Raw genomic sequence first — 4985 nt, 5'->3', positions numbered from 1 at the left:
TAGCTTGCAATCCGATATGTAAGAGTGGTGGGGAGTAATGAGCTAGACAGCTATTTTACAATCTGATTCAAGAGAGTGGTGGGGAGCAGTGAGCTAGCGAGACGACCTAGGGTCCGATTGGTGAGAGTAGTGTGGAGCCTGAGCTGTTGGGAGGGGATGCGTGGATCACTTTGCAATACCCTCCGACCCCATGGTGGCTGAAAACCACAGCTTTTATGATCGCTGGTAACACACTCCGTGTGCACTGCTAAGTTGAAGGTTGAGAAATAACAACCCACTGTAAACGTTTATTGAAATTCTGAAATTTGAGATATTCTTCTGACCTCAAGAGTGGAAGCATGATGCTGGGAGTGTTTTCCACGTTAGTGTGTTGTACTGAAGCACTTCTGGTTTGCCGTGGGGCGCCATTGCAGCAGCCTCCAGTAGAATTTTCATCCCGCTCATTACAGCAACCAGAGACTGCATTTTGAAATCAGATGAGTTCCATTCATTTTTTTAAATCATCTATCATCAACTTTCTAGAAAGATCTCGTTATATGACTCAATTCAGGAACAGACTGCCCACCTTTAATCCTAACCACAGCTCTGACAGAGCCAATATTTGTGGCAAACAAAATTACATATGAAGCCATAGCTCTACTTATTTCTATACTGTATGTAGGTCTATTTAATTTGTGTGTGTGTGTGTATGTGCGCATGACGAAACAGTCATGTTGTATTTGACTGAGTAGGTCACATTTGCTGAGTTCGCTGTAATAGGCTAACTAGATTGCATGTCCTATGCTCAGATTGTGTAACAAAAGCACACGGCACAGTGCAATCTCTAGTTTACAGTTCCTGAATCCATTCTGCCATATTTGGTGGATTTCGTGTTATATTTGCTTATTGCATAAGTATTCAGTTTCAGTGTTACAGTGCATTTAAGATCTGTCCAAGCCACATTCTTTTTTCCTTGGTTCGTTGTGCTACAGTTCCAGGAAGTCCAATACTAATACATATAAACTTCACCGTTTTCTTTGTTTTGATGCAAACTGCAACTGCTCTACAATGACTTGGATATTTCTTCCATTGTATCTTCTCCCACAAGTGAGGTCATATATCTGAAAGTGAAAAATTATGTAGGTTCTGTATTAACATTACACAGCTGCCATTTATGCTGTATATAAATAAGAACAAAATTTGTTAAAGCATTTTCATTAAATAACATTTTAACTTATCAACTCTAATGAAGGAGAAAATGCAGTTGTTGGTGACGTTAAGAAAAAACAGATAAGGTGAGCAAGCTCTCTTTAATCCCTTATAAATATTGTTTGATGTGTTTGTATGTACATATTTTTGCTAGCAAATAAATGGCAATGATTTGACATGTTTCACTTTTTAACACTTTAATAAACAAAACTGGTTGAAAACATGCATTATGAAGTTTGCTTTGGCAATTAATAAACTTTATTGTTATTAGTCCCAATACTATATAGGCCCGTTCAAACTGGCCATACCAACATGGCAGTGCCATGTCAGGGTGTACTCTGACTGTCTGTTATGTCAAGTCAATTCACATAACGTGATCTCAACACGCACGGCTGTTCTCAACTATTTTTTCGCGGGCATTGTGGTCTTCGCAAGACTCTTTTTACATGCAAAGTGCACATACACAACAGAGTAGGCTATGTATGTGGTTACTGTAGCCCATGTTTGCACAAAAATGACATTGGTCAGACTCAGATGGTTTGCAGCTTGCAGTGATAGCTTGTAAATTACAGATGGAAGAAAGAAGTGGGAAACTATCCTAAACAAGGGCATGGAACCGAAAAATGTCGTTACATGGTACTGAAGTGGAATGTCACACTCTCTAAAAGAAGCTCACAGAAGAGGAATCTGCATTTTATAAATATTTTAGGTAGTTACAGCACAGTTTTCCTCATTTGTTACGTCAAATTGCACCCAGACTTACTAAAAGGAATACAGTGTTATGGGCTACCATAATACCCTATGAAAAACTGATTTGTTTAAGGTTAAGTTTAGTTGCCAGTGCTGTGCAAATTTTTGTGCAGTATTCATATTTCCGTCAATATCTTTCCATTCAAGATTTATAGGATTCCTTTGTCTTGTATTTGCCTTTTAATAATTCAGATACTTTATTTGACACTGGTGCCTGCAAAACTGTTTCACACATGATCCAGAGAGCTACTTAAAATAAAAATAAGCCTGCCACACATATGTATTTAAACACAAAACTCTAATACATTACTTGATGGCACTCGACTGTTCCAGTGTCTGAGCGATTCAGCCCCAAACATTACATATGTATGACAACATTCAAATAAATTAGAGTTACTAAACAATCTCATTGTACTCACAATACTTCTTTCACTTCAAGTTTCAGTTATATTGCAATCCATTTAATTGTAAAATATTAAATATGGAACCAGTATGTATAAAAATCCACTTTATAAATGTACGAGGGTTGGAACATAAATAGTGGCAACTATTTATTCACAACCGATACAAAAGAGTTACCTACATTTTGCACCTGTTACTGTCCTTCAAAGTAGTCACCAGCATTGGTAGAACAAGTTGTCAATGATGTCAAAGGTGTATACTGTTAGCATAGTCTGTTCTGTTGATGGTGCGAATGGAATGGTCTACTGCCTGTGGAATCTCTGGAACAACTCTGAAGTGAATGCCATGAAGTGGTTCCTTCATCTTCGGATTTTTGGTTCTTGCCCTGCCAACTGCAAAAATTTTATTATTCATCCTCACATTTTTCACAGCTTCTGTGACTTGTCATTGTCAATCATTTACAAATTAAGCATGAATTACAGAAGTGAGAGTAAACATACAAAATATGGTAATTATCTGGTAAAAACAAACTGCCACTCATTGTCAGAACGAAAAAGATAAACAAGATTGACACATGTGAGAAGAATTAAAAGGTGACTTAGTCTCACTATCAGTCAGTCACCTATAACATATGAAAGAATATTTACAGGCTAGTTATTTTATAGATTTCTTTTCCAAAAAAGAATGTCTTCAGATTGATAATAAGCACATATGCAGACAACATATATTCTGGTAAGGTGCAAGAATATTTCTACTAGTGTTTTTCTAGCTGTTCCAGATACTTTTGAGGGCAAAGGAAGGAGTTCACTTTCCTGACAATGAATTGTAATTATTCACACAAGTTAGACTTTTCTTCACACAACCAGCACATTTATTTAGCAGTGAGCGAGCTTCTCCATAAGTACTTTTTTTTAATTCATATCACTATGTATCTAGTTATATGCAGTTGACAAGCTATCATTTTCAAAGAAAGAAAATACAGCTATACTTGTATTTTTTGCACAAATTAGAAAACACCTGACACAACCAGCACACATATTTAGCATCGGAAGTGCTTCTTAAGTACTATTCGTACTACACACTGCTGCATAAAAAATGAGTATTGTCAGTTTCAAAGAAAGAAAAAACAGCAATAGTCTTCAGATTTGCAATGAATGAACCAGCTGAACAAAATGGAAATGAGCAAATGACATCGTTGGCCAGGAGGCCCCTATGTGGGGAAGTTCGGCCGCCAATTGCAAATCATATTTCGTTTGACACCACAATGGGCGACTTGCGCACCAGTGATGAGGATGAAATGATGATGAGGACAACACAACACTGAGCCCCAAATGGAGAAAATCTCCAACCCAGCCGGGAATTGAATTTGGGCCCGCTCGCATGGAAGGTGAGTACGTTGCCACCCAGTTAAGCAGGCGGACACCAGCTGAACGTATGAAGAGCTTACGCTTTAATTCGTCTACTAGAAAGGCTACCGCAGTCATGATGATACCTAGACAACAGAGACATCTATCGATGGCTTTGAGTAAGCCAAAGTATTCCTTTGAAAGGAGCACAGCCATGATATAGCTCGCGCAAGATACGGTGGCCGATGCACAGTGACCAGTTTTCGTCCACAGTGCTAGGTGAGTTCATTTGTTTGTTCGGAAGGGAAGGCCAATAAGCGTTTTCCACCTTTTAGCTGGTCAGTGATAACAGAAGTGAGGCACACACCCTGCAATCAAAATGTTCAAATGTGTGTGAAATCTTATGGGACTTAACTGCTAAGGTCATCAGTCCCTAAGCGTACACACTACTTAACCTAAATTATCCTAAGGACAAACACACACACCCATACCCGAGTTAGGACTCGAACCTCCGCCGGGTCCAGCCGCACAGTCCATGACTGCAGCACCTTAGACCCCTGCAATCTTTTTCAAACAGTTCCACAGAAACTATTTGGCAAAAAAATACATTTTTACTCTACTTATAGCTTTATATGTTACGTTCATGATGATGTGCCCATCATTTCGTTAATGCTCATATTTATTGTGATATTTACATGAAACTAAGATACTGTACGATATCCAGAAAAGTGTGCAATGAAAAACAGAGGTCGCTATAATTTAGCATTTGGTGCATATTATATAATACGTTGTTGCATATGAAATTTAGCTAACATATTGAATTTTTCTTCATACTTGGTAGAGATACCTACCTGTCACCAATATCGAGAAAACGGATCTGGTGGAGCACACCCATTTGTGATGGCGCTGTGCCAGCGATAAAGCTAGAGTGAAATATCCACAACATTCCTCATATTTCATAAATGGTTTCAGATATCAAAATGAGATTTTGGCAAATGATAGCACGCCAAGAGGAGAGTATTTGATCATATCGTTATTATATAAAACTTCATTATCTACCGTGTTATTCGGGCCATCGATAGCTGGTGAAAGGAGAAATGGTATGGGTTTAGGAATAACACATGTGAAGACATTACACGTGTTTTTGTACTGAAGATGTACTTTCTCATAAGCAATTGACTTTACTTTTCGTCAGTTTCTCACCTTGTAAACTTGATGAATCACTGTTTCAGAATTCTCTGTCAGTCGCATCTGCACAACATGTGAGTGAGGTGAAACAATTTAAACTCCGGTACACTT

General features: G+C 38.2%; 1 long non-coding RNA gene across 1 annotated transcript; it reads right to left on the bottom strand.

Moving 5' to 3' along the window:
- Positions 1 to 911: 911 nt before the first annotated feature.
- On the bottom strand, positions 912 to 4731 carry LOC126149101 (uncharacterized). Its single transcript, XR_007530706.1, has 3 exons — positions 4538 to 4731; positions 2522 to 2732; positions 912 to 1100 (listed from the first exon to the last, which is right to left on the bottom strand). It is a non-coding gene; the product is annotated as an uncharacterized LOC126149101 (long non-coding RNA).
- Between the last annotated feature and the right edge of the window lie 254 nt (positions 4732 to 4985).

This window comes from Schistocerca cancellata, chromosome 2 (genome assembly GCF_023864275.1).
Source record: "Schistocerca cancellata isolate TAMUIC-IGC-003103 chromosome 2, iqSchCanc2.1, whole genome shotgun sequence".
Lineage (NCBI taxonomy): Eukaryota > Metazoa > Arthropoda > Insecta > Orthoptera > Acrididae > Schistocerca > Schistocerca cancellata.
Note: the sequence above shows the minus strand (reverse complement) of the source record. Positions and strands in the feature narration are given on the sequence as shown.